Source organism: Notamacropus eugenii, chromosome 6, assembly GCF_028372415.1.
Source record: "Notamacropus eugenii isolate mMacEug1 chromosome 6, mMacEug1.pri_v2, whole genome shotgun sequence".
Taxonomy (NCBI): domain Eukaryota; kingdom Metazoa; phylum Chordata; class Mammalia; order Diprotodontia; family Macropodidae; genus Notamacropus; species Notamacropus eugenii.
The window spans coordinates 100,014,980-100,032,823 of record NC_092877.1 but is presented as its reverse complement, the minus strand read 5'-3'; the positions used below and the strand labels follow the sequence as shown (position 1 = coordinate 100,032,823).

Here is a 17,844-nt window from a genome sequence, read left to right as displayed (position 1 = left end):
TGATTGATAGCCTCAGGCTCACAGGCTCATAAATAAGTACTGAAAAAGAATCTTAGAAGCCACATAGTCCAATCCTCTCATTTTACAGATGAGGAAACTGAGGTGCTGAGGGGTTCAGTGACATTCCCAAGATGACACAATACATAGCAAAGCTGGGGTTTGATCCCAGGACTCCAACTCTACTCTTTCCATTATTTCATATTGACTCCTTTATATGAGCCTATTGATATGGGTTTAGGTATTAGAAAAAAAAAAAAAAAGAAGCCTTGATACATGGGAAAGTTAATATCTTTTGGCCACATTTCTGTAGCAACAGAGATAATGTCTTCCTTTCTGTTTTATACTTTTCTGCTGCATTGTGTTGATTATTTCCTTCTGCTAAGCCTTTCTCCACTAGAAGATCACATGACCAGTCAGACCTTAGGAGAACTTGAGAAGGCTGTCATACTCTTTTAGCTCCCTGATCTTTCTTGCTGTTTAAGATGACAGACCTTGGACCATAGAATAAAAGTCATGATACTTTCCAGCAGATGTCTTGTCTTTCCTGGAACAGAAGAGTAAGCAGCAGCTAGAGGTCAGGGCCATTAGCATTTGGTTAACATTTTTGAAACTGCAAAAGAGCTAAAGTATTCTTTACTCCTCAGTACCAGTGACTCGATAGACGGGATCAGCACACATTCATGCACAAAATGTCAGGTACATATCTCTTTGCCTGTCTTTCTTGACATCTAAGAGAGAAAACTTTCCTTTGCCTACTGCCCTTTTAGACAAGAATATTATCTGTAAGTAGAATCTCTTAAAAATACAACATAACCACTTTATATCTCCACTTGGCCCTTTTTTCCAAATCGGTGAGCTAACTAGTTGTGTATTGAAGGAGCAATACTTCCTTCCTTGCAGTTTTTCTATACATATCATAGCGAGAAACTGACATGTTGGTCATATCTCACATGTAAAATGCGATGGCTAGCTGAGACAAGATGTTTTTTCTTGGCCTGTGTTATCCTTATTCTTTTTCCTTTGAAATAAAGCTACTTCTGGTCCTTTAAAACATTAAAAGTGATGATAATACCAGAGGAGATTGACTTCATATTTTATGTCTGCAATATAAAGGCAGGTACAGAAAGCAGAATTTTCATGGAAAAAATTATTATTTGGGTCATACACTTGATGTTTCATAAGTCATAGTCAATAAAAATCAAATTCAGAAAAAGTAGGCCTCTGAAGAGAGCAAGAGGAAGGAGGCAATTGTATAATTCTATGTTTTTCTTTAATGTTTTCACTGATCCTGAATGACACTAAGATTTGGTTCCAGCACTAATAAAATTAAATATTTTTTTCTTTAAAAAGCTACTGTCATATAAGTTCTATATTTTAACTTGCAAGACTGATTACAATAATTTTCTTTCTTCAGCCTTATAGCAGCACCTTCATTTCTAGATATATGAACTCTTAAATGAGAAAAAAAAACTATTTTGATTCAATTTCAAAACCTATGATCAAATTGTATAGTTACAATAAAGTGGCCAAGACAAAATGAAACAGATTATGCAGTAGCAGGGGTCAGGAATAAATATTTGCATAGTAGCATAAAGGCAAGGCATCCAGCTTTATCCTCAAATGTCACTTGTTATCATGAGAAAAGTACATAAGTGGATCGTTTTTTTTCCAGGTTACATGAGTCTAGCTGGATGAAATGAGCACATCAAAGGAATCTTAGAAGTCAATGAGGTGAATGAAATTTACTAAATGGGAGACTATGTGATACAGACGCTAACTTCCTAGAGGTGTGGCATTCTTAAAACCCCTCAAACAAGCAGTATTTTCACTTTCATCTCTATAATTGTGTCTATGGATACTTACATATACTTTTTTAACTCTAAGGATCTATCGTATATCAATATAGATAATTCCACAAATGACACATCCATGCCTATCAGTCAAACTTTTCTCTATTCCTTTCCATAAAGTCTCTTTAGGGGATTCATTCAACATTCTGTGGACCTTCCTCTTGATACTTGTTTTTTTCCCATATTTTCTGTAGACTTTTGTATACACAGATATAATATACAAGATATATATATATATATATGTATATATATATATATATACTGATATACAGGTATATATGTACACATGTGAGTAAATATATGAAGTCAATATGTGTGTATATAGATATATGTCACCCACTGTTTTCATGTAGTCTGTGAGCTAAGAATTGTTTGAATGGTTTTTATATATTGAAGTTTGATTGTATTTAAATAAGTAAAGTTAAAAATTCTTGGCTTGCAGGTCATATAAAAACCAGCCAGTCAGATTTGTTCTTCTGACCATAGGTTATATAGCTTGTCAGCTTAGGAAACTCTTTTTAACTAACAAAAGTCTTGGTAATTTACAGTTTTATGAAGTTGCCTACAGTATTCAGAGGTTAAGTGACTTGCCTAGGGTCAAACAACCAGCATGTATGAGAGGAGAAACTTGAACTGAGATCTTCCTCATTTCCTAAATATATGCCTCATTCTATATTTTTAGTCTGTAACCTCTCTGTCAGGAAGTGAGCAGCATTCCTAATCATTGGTCCTTGGGAATCCTGATTGGTCATTGCATTTCTATTTCTAAGTGATTCAAAGCTATCCATTTCTACAATATTTTCTTTATCATATAAGTGGTTCAGTTAGTTCTTCCATATAGAACTTATTTTCTTTCCAAATTAAATGATTGTTGGTAGGTTATGAATTAGTCACACACAGGAAAATAGAAGGGAAGAAGATGAGAGAAGGGGGTTGATAGAAGGGAGGGCAGATTAGGGGAATGGGTAATCAGAATACTTTCAGTGTTGGGGTGGGAGAGGGAAGAGATAGGGAGAAAATTTGGAACTCAAGTAGAAGTGAATGTTGAAAACTAAAATTAAATAAAATAATAATTAAAAAACCAAATTAGTCACACAAAGCAGACCAGGACTTTACTGTAATTCTTTGACAATTTGCTACTGCTTCTCTCCTCTCTGGTTTTACTTTTCCTCAATTCAACAAACATGCCAGTTACTTAATCAAAAACCTCCAATTAGCATTCCTGGGAAGATACCAAGGAAGAAGGAAACAGGAAATATTTCTACTTTACACCTATCACCTGGTGAGTGCTTTGAAAAGAACACATGGAAAGATTTCTTGCCAAGTATAGTTTGTGTTCTCTTTTGACAACCGTTTTGTCTTTATCCATGACCCTTTGTAGTAGTGAGGGCTAGTATAATGATCAGAAACAGTCATAAAGTTGGTAATAACTTTGTTTGTTCTAAAGTACATCCAAGTGTTGTTCAATGTAGGTCAAGAACCCAAACAGACAATTTATCCAGGGGCACACAGTTCCTGAGAAAACAGGCTCAAGTCAACTAAATCATATGAGAATGATTTATAATAGTAAAGTCAACATAATAAACTGCAATAAGAAATACAATTCTGAAACAGACCAATGTTCATTTTACTCAATCATATTTTCTTCAAGACAGAGGAACCTAGTTAGGAAATTAATTTAGACTAAAACAACTGTAATGTTTTCCTAAGCCTATTCAATTCTAGGTTCAGCTTATTATGTCACAAGCAGTACATATGTGGGCCAAGTTCATTGTCCAATCAACATATCAAAACTGATTCATTAGGTTCTCCATAGAATTGAATACTTTAACCTGGGTGATGTACAGCCTCTATTTGTTTCTTTTTGTCTTTTGGTTTTTGTTTTTGTTTTCATAGATATTCTCAGGTTGATCTCTTTTCAACAGTCATAGAAATTTCTCTGGAAGTCTTTTAGTATTTTGGGCCTTGATTGTATCAAGCACATTATGATCTCCAACCAGAAGCATCTGGACCACTTTATTCTCTGTAGGGAAATCCTCTTCCACTGGACTCTCTGAAGGACAACTGCCATGACAATGATGAAGGTATATCTTTAATATGCAAACATCTCCCCATAAAATGCTTCAATTTATATTGATATAGAGAATTTATGGGAAGACATCAATAAGAACTGCAGAAAATTTTTCAACCTTGGAGAGACTAACTTCATCCCTATATTGCACATATATTGCTCCATTGAAACACTCATTTGATAAGCAGATAATGGTTGAACAAAATTTTCTCTGTTCCACTTCTCAATGAATCTTAAGTGTGATTTTGTTTGACCTTAATATTTTCATGAAAAATACCTTATGTATACTATTGAGCTTCTGTTGCAGTTATAAATCAAATCCTTTTTTAATTAATAGAAAAATAAACACAAAATCACAGAGACAAAAATAAATGCAGAGATCTTTTACTTTCTATTAACTTTTAGTGTATGTACAAAGATGTGGTATGCTTCAGCTAGAATTCTATAAAAGCCTGCCTATACCCTTCCTTCCTTCCTTTCTTCTTTCCTTCCTTCATTTTCTTCTTTCAACAGTTATTAATTTGCACTGATAAAAAGAGTTTCCATGTTGTGAGTACTTAATACTGGCCAGGTTCAAAAAGAAATGTTTGTCTTCATTATTAGGAGTAAATAACCCAGGTGAAAACTTCAATTTCTTTAACAATTGAGTGAACATAAAAATTTATTTTAATAGGACCTCCAACTTGGAAAAGAACTTACACAAATAAGATGTCAGAATATAATCTGACCCTAGGATAGAGTAAGAGGAAGAAAAGAAACTGAATCCTAATTTAGGAACTGTATGGTATTTTAAGTTATACTAAACTGATTCCTGAGCCAAAAGCCATCTATTGGGCAACAATATTCAACATATTATGTGATGTGGTAGCAAATTATGGAATATAATATTCTCAGAAGCAAAAAATGCAAATAATGTAAAGGGAAAATCAATAACAGTGAATATAGTAGGCTATTCCACAATACCAAGGGTAACTAATATATGAAAACTGGCACAAAATATATTATCTAAAAAAGAAATGGAGAAAATTAAGTCTGCAAAATATAGATCAGTAGCCTTGACTTTGCTTCTTCATAAAACTTAGGAACTTATTAAAGTAATCATTAGTGAAGATCTGTAACAGGAGCAGTGATATCAAATAGCATTTCATCAAATACAGCTCATATCTCATGTACCTCATTTCCTTTTTTAATAGTATTGTTAGATTGGTACTTTTGGGGAAAGCTATAAATGTAATTCACCTAGATTTCTACAAAGTCTTTGAGAACATCTTATATTCTTTGTGGGAAAGATTGGCATATGTGAGTTAGTTGATGATGTGGCTTGAAACTGGTTTGGTGTCAGTATTTTAAATACAATTTTTATGGTAATTTTAATGGATATGCAACATAGTATCCCAGGAATTCGTGCTCAGTTGTCCAATTTTTAACCTTTCAAACAATGACTTGGATGAATCAGACCTGAGATTTTCAGTACAATGCATCATGACAACTATATGCTTTCTTGTAGTAGATATATTATTGTGTTAGTCTTCTCCTCATAAAGTGAATATAAATGTTAGTGCCCCATTGCAATTATAAAATGTTCTTTTTTGTCTAGAACAGGTGCAAAATGAATATTTTGAGTAATTATAGTATTAAATTCAAGACCCACTTTTCTGTTTACTTTCTTTAACTTGGTAACCTCATCAGTTCCCTTGGGTTTTACTAATACCTCAATGCAAATGTCTCCCAAATCTATACATCCATCCTTCATCTGGCAAATGGTGTTACAGAGGAGAATAAAGAGCACTGGACTTCATATAAAAAAAAAAAAAAACAAATTCAGATCCTGCTTCAGACACTTATTATTTCTATATCATTGGGTAACTCTCAGCCTCAGGTTTGTCATCTGTAAAATGGGAATAATAATAGCACCTCCTTTATAATTTTTGTAAGAATCAAATGAGATACTATGCATATAGTGCTTTGCAAAATTTATAGAACTTTATAAATGCTCCTTGTTATTGTTGTTTTATTTTAAGCCTCTCTCCTAGGTTCCAGTACTTTATCATTAATTGCTTATTGAGCATTTGAAATTGGATGAATGAATAAATGGATTATGAAAATGCATCTATCGCATGTTTAATATGTGGGAGGTACTCTTATCAGTTCTGGGGATTCAATTAGACAAAGCAAAGCAATACCTGAACTCAAGATTTTTGCATTCCAATAGGGCAAAACAGCACATATGCGGGAGTAATATCTAGGGAGGCATATTCTGAGTCAGGGAAGTCACAGAAATTATCAGTAGGATCATAGAGTAATTCATTGACATTTTGACATTCCCTTCCAGGTATTGCAGTGTCAGTCGATTTGGTAATTGCTCACAGAGCTAAAGGCGGAAAGTGGAATGAAGGAATGGATGCAGTTTTATGCAAGTTGAGTGCTTATGAGGATGATCTGGGAATGGAGAATGTTGCTGGTATCAGGATAAGATTAGAAAGAGCAGCACAGAAGCATATAATGTGAAAAAAAGCTGGATAAGCAAGTGATACTTTAGAGACATATCAAACTCAACATTTACCTCAAAGTAACTCATTATCTTGTCCACCTAAAATCCCCCTTTCTTCTGAATTATTCTGTCACTGTCACCTCATCATCATCATTCTTTCCTTTAAGATTTGTTACTTCATTGTTATCCTTATCATTCTCACTGAACTCAAATATCTGACCAATTCCCAAATATCCAATTTCTACCTCCACAATATTTATTGCATCTGATTTTTTCCATCTAACCTTTCAGATTCCACCCTCTTTTAAACCTTTACTAACTCTCACCTAAATTAATGCTGTTGCTTTCTAATGTATTCCTTGCTTTTAACTTCCTCTCTCCTCCCAGTTATCTTCCATTCATCTCCTACAATAATTTTCTTAAACATAATTTTTACCATGTAACTGCTCTGTCCAAACACCATGGATTTCTGTTGTCTCTATATAAACTCCTACTTACCTTTAAAAGCCCTTTACAATCTGATCCCAACTCATTTTTCTGACATTATACATTATTCCCTTCCAACACTTTTCAATTCGATTTGGTCAATCAGCAATTTTTTTCTTTCTCACACAGGTCACTGTATTTGTGACTATATGTCTTTGTAATGGCCATCTTCCATTCCCAGTACTTAGGAACAGTGGATGTGGTAGACACTTAATAAATGGTTGTATACTGATGTATACTGATGAGAATGCATTTCTTCACCTCTACCTCACAGAATCACTTAAAGTATCAATTTCTAAATACAACATTCTTTGATCTCCCCAACTGCTCATGTCATGCCTCCCTAACTGCCTTGTATTTCTTCTCCATTTGTTGCTTTTTAATATGCTTCTATGTGGGCTTGTTGTCTTCTCTATGAGAGGGTAAGCTTCTCTCTTAATGATATAATTAAAACAAAAACCTCCAAACAGAGGAAATTCTATATAGTCAACAAAATCGTCTCCACTAATTTCTATACTATCTTGACTTAGGATTTTAGTATCTTCCTCTTTGTTCTTACATCTGCAACTAAAATCAGAAAATAATACGATAGAATGTAAGGTTTGTTCTGTAAAGGCCTCTACCTCGTTAGTGTACCATAATACTGCTGATAACCTGTCCTAAAAAAAGGCTTGATTCTGCACAGAAACAAATAAACAAAAAACCTAACCTCCCAAGGAAAAGTGAAGAAATAGAGAATGGTTTAAAATCATCAGAATAAACTGAAAATTATAATACTGTTCGAATCTGTCTGGGCCAGTTGGAGAGCAGTATAGATAAATGACTTTAGCTCATTTGGAAAGAAAGTGAGACCCAAAAATCATGATCAAATTTATAATATGAATGAGATTTCAAGGGAAAATGAGTTTCTAGTTGTCATCTCTTCCTTAGCTATCAGAATCTCTTATCATCTGTACAATTACCAAGATATTTTAGGGAATCAATATCAATGAAACCAGACAAAGATGGGTGGAAGAAAAGAAAAATATAAACCATCTTTAATAAATCCAGAAAAAGAAAATATTTTGACATTTTATAATTAGAGATAGAAGTAGAAAAAATATTTATAAAATTTTATAATATGTTCTTCTGTCCAACTCCTACACAAAAAAAGTGACACAAATGGAGCAACAGAGACAGAAAAAGCATGACAGAAGGCATAGAAAGCTCATCTTGGAGTCAGGATGATCTTATTTCAATTCAACTTTGTAACACATTTTAGTATGTGACACCCGAGGAAATCACTTAAAATGTCAGGTCCCTTCAGCAATTTTCTAAGGTTGTAAATTGTGAAGTATGTCCCAATTGGTACAGAGTTTCCTCACAGGGAATATTCACAGATAATGAAAGCATAAATCTATATTTTAATGTGAAGATCCCACTGCAATTAGTCACCTATTTGATAAAAATATGAATAATAACTTGGACATATAAAGTGGTACTTTTCTGGGGGGAAGAGATAGTCTAACTATAGAGAAAGTTACCTTCGGCGCATGGAGAAAGTACTTGGCTTGCCTGGGTCATGTAATCAATATGTGCCAGAAGTGGATTTGCAACCATGCTTTCCTAAATCTCAGACCAGTACTCTATCCATTATTTAGGAGATTTAATATTTTTTAATAAATCAATCAATTCCTAGTTGAGTGCATTAATGCTAATTTAATAATTGGGCAAAATATCAGCATAAACACAATAAAACAATGGCAAAATAAGACAGCAAAATGCTGTATTTGATATATGAATAATACCTGTGATGTAACTACTCATACAGCCACTGCATTTGTCTCCTAAAGACTTGTTTGTTTTATTAGTTTAATTAGCATCCCCACCTCTCCAACTTTTATAGTTGTTAAGAATCTGGTTCAATAGTCTAGCTCCCTACCTCTGTCTTAACTGATTTTCTGCTTATCTTTGAAGACTGACTGACCTTCAGCCCTTTTTCTCAACAAGGGAGCACTACATATAAATGTTGTCTTTCAAGCAGTGTGAGAAATCCCATATGATTATTTTCTGCAATTATTCCTCATGATGTACCAATGGTTGATTCCCTTGTCTGTTTTCTGGGAGCAGAGAATTGAATAGTTGCTACTCCTGTTTTCAAGCCCTAAAGCCACCACGTGACAAAAAAATCAATACTTTTACAAAAATATTTACTTCATCTTCACATTTTTAGTACCAAATATGTGCTGTTTGTGATCCTAGGAGTCTAGGAAATGTGTCAAGAGCCAAGTGTTTGGCTATCTTTGCATAATAACTGAAGAAATAGATTTAAATCCTTCCCAAAATCAATTTGAATAAATGTTGTGACTTGGAAAACCCAATTGAAAGGAGAGTCAACTGAACCGCCCTCCCCCCCACCCCCCCACCAATTCCTTAATCTAGCCTTCAGTTGTCTACACTATACCTTTGTAATAGAACGTAGCGCATTCTCTGGACCTGTTATTACAGTGCCCATTCATACAGGCAGGTTGAGGACAGCTAGAAAGCATCTAATACATTACTCAAATGCATTAGACTCTAGAACTCTAATAATCAGCATTGCCTTTCAAATAATTTGGGCTGGAGTGTTTAGCATCTCTCAAATGTTTAATCATTTTCTAATCTGTAGTATTGCCATCTATATACCTGGCTCATAGTACTCTTAGATTGTAAATTCCATCAGGGAAGGGTTTGCGTTACTTATTGTCTTTGCACACCTAACACAACAGCTTTGTACATTATAGATATTTAGGAAATATCTATTCAACTTGATTATATCTCTTTTCTAATAAGATCTTCTATTTAAATAAATGGTGAACCAAACATTCTTATGATAATCTGTTTCATTAAGTTAGTACCATACTCAAAATTTGTCCAGTAGTCAAGTAAACAATAAATGAAAATAGTTTCAGACACAACTCACTCACTTTTATTTATATTTTTAAAATTTGTTTTCAGTCCCAATTTTTTTCCCTTTCTTTATCCCTTTTCCCACATGTTGAGAAGGCCAAGAAACACAATATCCATTATACATATGAAGAAATGAAAACATACTTCCACACTGGTCATAGTGCAAAAATATGAAAAATTATGCTTCATTCTTCACTCAAGAGTCTACCAGTTGTCAATATGGAGATGAATAGCACTTATCATCATGAATGCTTTGAAATTATTGTCCATAATTATATCTGACAGTCCTTAGTTCTCTCACAGTTGATCATCATTATGTTTCTGTTACGATGTACAATGTTCTCTTGCTTCTGCTTGCTTCATTTTGAATTAGTTCACAAGCATCTTCTCAATTGTTTTCTGAAAACATCCTCTTCATCATTTCTTACAGTACAACAGTATTCTATCACAATCATATACTGTACTGCAACTTGTTCAGTTATTCCCAGATTGATGACCATCCCATTTCCAATTCCTTACTAGTAAAAAAAAGCTGCTACAAATATTTTTGTACATGTGACTCCTGCCTTTTCTTTCACCTCTTTGGGATATCAGTGTTGCTGGATGAGAGTATGCAAAGTTTTATAGGCCCTATGGTCATACTTCCAAATTGTTCTTCTGAATGGTGTGATTCACAGCTTCACCAATGGAGCAATAGTGTCCCTATTGTTTCCTATACTCTCCAGTATATCATTTTCCTTTTCAATCATGTTGGTCAGTCCAATGGGTGTGAAGTGGTGCATTAAAGTTGTTTCCATTTGCATTTTTCTAATTATTAGTACATTTTTTCATATGACTATTGATGATTTTTATTTTTTCTGAAAACTTCTGAAAATTAATATCCTCAGACTACTTACCAATTCAGGAACAGTTCATTATTATTAGTAGTATTTTGAAATCTGGCTCAGTTTCCTATATGTTTGAGAAATGAGATTTATTAGAAAAATTTGATATAATCACCCCCTTTTTTCCACTTTCCTTCTAATTTCAACTGTATTCTTTTTCTTTTAGCAAAAAGCTTTTCATTTAATATAATAAAAATTATCCATTGTATCCCCTTCCTCTCTATCTCATTTAGTCGCAAACTATTTTCACAGGTAATTTTTTCCATGCTCTCCTAATTTGCTTATATCACCCTTTATTTCTAAATCACATATTCATTTTGACCTTAACCTGACATATGGTATAATATATTGCTCTATGCCTTAGTTTCTGCTAGATTGCTTTCCAGTTTAACCAGTAGCTTTTGTCAATTATTGAGTTCTTGCCCCAATACAGTAGATTTTTATGTTTATCAGATGTTGTTACTGTGTTCATTTACATCTATCTATCCATCTATTTTAACTAATCTATTCCATTTATTTGATAATTTTTTTTCTTTTCCAATAACAAGTTGTTTTGATGATTACTATTTTTCAATATTATTTGAGATGTGGTAGTTCAAGGTTGGTTTCCTTCACTTTTTTTTGCAAATCATACTCCATATTCTTGACATTTTGCTATTCCAAAGAATTTTTTTTAATTTTCTTATTTTTATAAAATAACTCTTCATAGTTTGATATACCACTGAATAAATAAATGATTTTAGGCATTGCCATTTTTATTACATTGGTTTCATCCCACTATGAACCATTAATGTTTTGCTCAGCTGTTTAAATAAATATTTATATGTGTGAAATGTTTTGTAATTGTATTAATATACTTCTTAAATTTTTCTTGGCAGGTAGACTTTCAAGCATTTTATCTGTAGTTATTTTAAATGAAATTTCTATCTCTTCCTGCCATGTTTTGTTGCTAATACATAGAATAATTGATGATTTATGAGGGTTTATTTTATATCCTGCAACTTCTCTAAAGTTGCTATTTGTTTTGACCTGGTTTTTAGTAGATTCTCTAGGATTTTCCAAGCATACCACTGCATGCTTAGTTTTGTTTCCTCATTGATTATTCTTATTTCTTCAATTTCTTTTTCATGTATTTTTGCCACAACTAACATTTCTAGTCCAATATGGAATAACAGTGGTGATAATGGTGCTTCACCATGATCTAACTGGAAACTTTATCCCCATAATACATAATGCTTTTGGTTTTAGATAGATATCATTTATCATTTTTAATTTAAAAATATCCATTTATTACTCTACTTTCTAATGTTTTAATAGGATTGGGAGCTGTATTTTCTCAAAAGACTTGTTTTTGCATCTATTGATATAATCATGTGATTCTTGTTTTATTTAGTAAATATATTTAATTATGCTGATTGTTTTCCTAATTTTGAAAAATCACTGAATTCCTGGTATAAACCCCACTGGGTCATATTATATTATCTTTATGATATATTACTATAGTTTCCTTACTAGTATTTTATTTAAAATTTTTACATCGACATATATCAAGGAAATAGTTTTACAATTTTCTTTTTGATTTTGCTCTTCCAGGTTTAGGTATCAAAACTATGTGTCATAGAAGGAATTTGGTGAGGCTCTTTCTTTGCCTATTTTTTACAAATATTTAATATAGTATTGGATCTAATTGTTCTTTGAATGTTTGATAGAATTTGTTTGTAAATCCATCTGGTACTGGGCCTCTTTTCTTTGGGAGATCATTTGTGGCTTGTTAAATTTTTCCTCCAGAAAGAGAACTATTTCAACATTCTATTTCCTCTTTTGTTAAATGGGGCAATCAAAAAAATATGTTCATCCATTCCATTTAGCTTGTAAGTTTCAATGGCATGCAATTGGCCAACATAGCTCTCCATAATTGTTTTAATTTTATGTTTATTGGTTATTAATTCACCCTTGTCATTATTGATATTGATTTGGTCTTCATCTTTCTTTTTTGAAATTAATTTACCAATGGCTTATCCTAGATTATTTTGTTAATTCAATAATTTTTTTTACCTTCAATTTTATTCATCTCTTCTTTGATTTTCAGGGTTTCTATTTTGGTGCTTAATTGAAGATTTTTAATCTGTTCTTTCCAAGTTTTTTTTTTTTTTTGCAAGCCCATTTCATTGATCTGCTCTTTCTCCATTTTATTGATTATGTGAACCCTTAAACACATAGATTTTTCCTAAGTACTGCTTCATCTGCATCCAAAAGTTTTTGGTGTGTTATCTCATGGTAGCCTTTATCTTTAATGAAATCAATGATTCTTTAATTTTCCTCATTTTTCCATTCTCTTGACTTTGTTTAATAAGTTTTAAATTTTCCATGGAGTCTTTAGGTTCTAGTTGACCAACTCCAATTTTTAAGAATTATTTTTTTTCAGGAGTGGAGTAAAGATGATGGAGTAAAAGCAGGGACTTTCTACAGCTCTCCCCCCAAACCCAGACAAATACCTGTAAAAAATCACTCTAAACAAATTCTGGAGCTGCAGAACCGGCAGAATGATAGAGGGAAGCAAATCTCTAACCCAAGATAATCTAGAAAGTTGACAGGAAGTATCTATCATAGTGCAATGAAAGCAGAGTACAGACCAGTGTGGGCAGTGCCCCACACATCTGGGACCAGAGCAGGCGTCAGGAGGGCTGAACCTCTGACTACTCTGGTGGTTTCCAGACTTCACAACCCCAAAACACCTAGGACAGTGGAAAAGAAAAACAAAATTGTTGAACGTGTGAGAGAGAAGAGTGGTCTGGTCCCAGTCCCAGAGTGGAAGAAGGGGTGGAGGAACCCAAGGCAGCAGCAGTAGCAGAGGCAACACCAGCACCAGAGGCTGTTTCTGGAACTCTAGCACCACATATACTGTGTGTGTGTGGGGGGGGAGTGTGATCGAGCAGGTGACAGTATACCCCCACCCCACACTGGAAGCAGAGAACTATTTTAACAAAGAACTCAAAGGTCTAGTAAAAGACCAGGGAAATGATCAAAACTAAGAAAAAAAAATCAGACTATAGAATCTTCAGTGGTAACAAGGAAGACCAAATATAGAAACAGAAGAAGGCAACAAAGACAAAGCTACTATATCCAAAGTCTCCCAGAAAACATAAGAATTGGTCTCAGGCAATGGATTAATGCTTAAAAAGCATTTTGAAAATCAAGTAAGAGAAGTAGAGAAAAATTTGGGAAGAAAAATGAGAGGGATGAAAGAAAACCATGAAAAACAAGTGAATAACTTGCTAAAGGGGACCCAAAAATGCTGAAGAAAATAACACCTTAAAAATATACTAACCCAGCTTTCCCTCCCCTTTCATTCTCTCTCCTCTTGTTTCTCACCCTCCTCAGCTTCTTCTGGCTCTTTTCCTCATCCTTTGCTTTTTCCTCCTTTCCCCTCCTCTCTCTTTTATCCTACCCTTCCCTCTCTATCTTAGCCTTTTTTCTTCTCTTTTCTTTCTTGACCCCATCTTTTCTTTTCTCTCTTCTTCCCTTTCTTCCTTTCCCTCATTCACTCTATCCTTTCCCTTTTTCATACTTCTCTTTCTCCTTTCTTTCCTCCCCTTTCTATTCCTTGAACTCTCCTTTCTTCTTCCTTTCGTTTCTCCTCCAGAGTTCCTTCTTCCTCTCTTCCAGTTGACTCACTCCTCCAAGAATAGGGATCTTGTATTTTCCTGTCAATTCGATTCTGGAAAAACTCCTTCCTCTCTCGCTTCCGGCCTCCTGCCTTTCCCCTACCCTCAAAGTGGGAGCCATGTGTGTGGCAAGTTGTGTGCTATACTGTGGGGATCCTGTCTCCCCATCATTATGTCCTTTGGAGAAGGGCTCTACTGTCCTCCAGCCAACTTTTCCCAAGTCTGAGTCTCCTTTCAATAGGGTGAGAGTTATTGGAGAGCTGGAGCAGAGTTGCTGCATCTCAGAGCACCCCTCAGAACTCACTTAGCACACCATTCCTCTCTCATCCCCCATCCTGGGACAGCAGGTCCAACGGGTCCTTCTCCAAGCAGAGCCTTGGAGGGCCTAGCCGGCACCATTACCTCCAACGAGTGGAGCTCTCCCACCTCCCCTGAGGGGAGCAACGTCTCCGAAGGCAGCGAGGCTTTGGACAAACCCATTGACAATGATGCAGAGGGCGTGTGGAGCCCTGACATTGAGCAGAGCTTCCAAGAGGCCCTTGCCATCTACCCACCCTGTGACAGGTGCAAGATCATCTTATCAGATGAGGGCAAGATGTATGGCCGAAATGAGCTGATAGCTCACTACATTAAGCTCCGGACGGGGAAAACTAGAACCAGGAAGCAGGTATCTAGCCACATCCAGGTAGGTGCTGGCCCGTCGTAAAGCCCGGAAGATCCAAGCCAAGTTAAAGGATCAGGCAGCTAAGGACAAAACCCTGCAGAATATGGCTATCATGTCATCTGCTCAGATCATCTCTGCTACAGCCTTCCACAATAAAATGGCCCTTACTCGGGGACCCGCCTACCCAGCCGTCTCAGGGTTTTGGCAAGGAACTTTGCCAGGCCAAGCGGGAAATTCCCATGATGTGAAACCTTTCTCTCAACAAACCCATGCTGTTCAGCCTCCGCTCCCTCTGCCAGGGTTTGAATCTCCTGCCGGATCTACCTTGTCACCGTCAACCCCTCCATGGCAAGGCCGAAGTGTGGCCAGCTCCAAGCTCTGGATGTTGGAGTTCTCTGCCTTCTTGGAGCAGCAGCAAGACCCAGACACGTATAACAAGCACCTATTTGTACACATTGGCCAGTCCAGTCCCAGCTACAGTGACCCCTACCTCGAAGCGGTGGATATCCACCAGATCTATGACAAATTCCCTGATAAAAAGGGAGGACTCAAGGAACTCTTTGAACGAGGACCCTCAAATGCCTTCTTCCTTGTCAAATTCTGGGCTGACCTGAACACCAACATCGAGGACGAAGGCAGCTCTTTTTATGGTGTCTCCAGTCAGTATGAGAGTCCTGAGAATATGATCATCACCTGCTCCACCAAAGTCTGCTCCTTTGGCAAACAGGTTGTGGAGAAAGTAGAGACAGAGTACGCCCACTATTAGAATGGCCACTACTCCTACCGAATTCACCGATCTCCTTTCTGCGAATATATGATCAACTTCATCCATAAGCTAAAGCATCTGTTGCCAGGCCTAGAGGCCTGTGTGGGCTACCCGAGTCTTCTTACCTCACCTCCGAGGTCTTTGGTTGGCCAAAACCGGATGCTCATATGAGAGAAAGGACGTTCCAGAGTCGAACAAGCGTTGAGCTTTATTTCAGGGTCTAGGTTACAAATGCAGGGAGATCTTCCTTAGGAGGAAGAGGGGGAGATTTCCTAAGGAGGCTAAGATCTTAAGGGATTGGAAGTAGAAGTAAAAGCGGGGAGAGAGGGGGAGGGGAGAGAGGAAAGAAGAAAGCGGAGCCTACTGTCCTCTTGGCTCCTCACGTGCTAAGAGAGCTTTCAGGCTTCCTCAATCCTACTTAACCTTCAGCCGCATAGTTTGCATCTGAATACCGTGCTGTTAGGTAACTAGGTGTGCCCAGATCCGGGACAATCTCGAGGGTGGGGAGATCTCTCTCCCATCACGTTTCTCACGGGAAGAGGCAGAATTACTCAAGATAGCTCGGTTCACCTCGATCCACTGCCGTTTCCTGGGGGGGTCTCGTGAGAGCTCTAAGATTTAGAAGCTCCCACCTTTACCCGCCCGAGACTGTCCACATGGAATTGAGCTTCCAATCCCAACAATCTGTCAGAGAAATACATGATGAACAGCGTATTGGAGAACTTCACTATTTTGCAGGTGGTGACCAACAGAGATACCCAGGAAACTTTACTGTGTATTGCATACATGTTTGAAGTATCTCCAAGTGAGCATGGAGCTCAACATCACATCTACCTGCTGGTGAAAGAATAAGAGACTTAGGAATGGAGGACAAGAAGAGCCAGGCTGTGTGTGTACAGGGAAAGTAGGGAGATCTGGCCTATGCCTGATGTTCAGAATCAAGAAGAGAACATTTCCCTCCCTTCCCAAAAGCAAACATAATCCCCTAACCTCAAATAAACTCAAGATATTACATAAAAATATATATATATACTAACCCAAATGGCAAAAGAGATCCAAAAAGTCAATGAGGAGAAGAATGCCTTAAAAAGTAGAATTGGCCAGATGGAAAAGGAGATGGAAAAGCTCACTGAAGAAAATAATTCCTTAAAAATTAGAATGAAGCAGATAGAAGCTAATGACTTAATGAAAAATCAAGAAATTAGAAAACAAAATCAAAGGAATGAAAAAAAATCGAAAACAAATATGAAATATCTTATTGGAAAAACAACTTACCTGGAAAATAAATCCAGGAGAGACAATTTAAATATTACAGGACTACTTGAAAGCTATGACAAAAAAAAAAAATAACCTAGATATAATCTTTCAAGAAATTATCAAGCAACACTACCCTGAAATTCTAGGAGCAGAGGGTAAAACAGACATTGAAAAAATCCACCAATCACCTCCTAAGAGATATACCAAAAAGAAAACTCCTAGGAATACTGTAACCAAATTCCAAATTTCCCGGGTCAAGGAGAAAGTGTTGCAAGCATCCAGAAATATGCAATTTGAGTGTTATGATAAAGCAATCAGGATAACAAAAGACCTAGAAGCTTCTGCATTAAGGTCTTGGAGAGCCTGCAATATGATACTCCAAAGGTCAAAGGAACTAGGATTAAAACCAAGAATCACCTACCCAACAAAAGTGAGTATAATACTTCAGGGGAAAAATGGTCATTCAGTGTAATAGAGGACTTTCAAATATTATTGATGAAAAGACCAGAGTTGAATAGAAAATCTGACTTTCAAACACAAAAATCAAAAGAAGTATGAAAAGGTAAACAAGAAAGAGAAGTCATAAGGGACTTATTCAAGTTGAACTGTTTACATTCCTACATGGAAAGATAATATTTGTAACACTTGAGACTTTTCTCAGTATTAGTGTTGTTGGAGGCATTACATATCTATAGACAGAGGGCACAGGGTGAGATGAATATGAAGGGATGATATCTAAAAAAATAAAACTGAGATGTGAGAGAGTAATATATTGGAAGGAG

The 17,844-nt window shown here is 35.8% G+C and overlaps 1 pseudogene; it reads left to right on the top strand.

Moving 5' to 3' along the window:
* Positions 1–16,819, top strand: part of LOC140512092 (transcriptional enhancer factor TEF-3 pseudogene) — a 44,049-nt pseudogene extending 27,230 nt beyond the window's left edge.
* Positions 16,820–17,844: the final 1,025 nt, after the last annotated feature.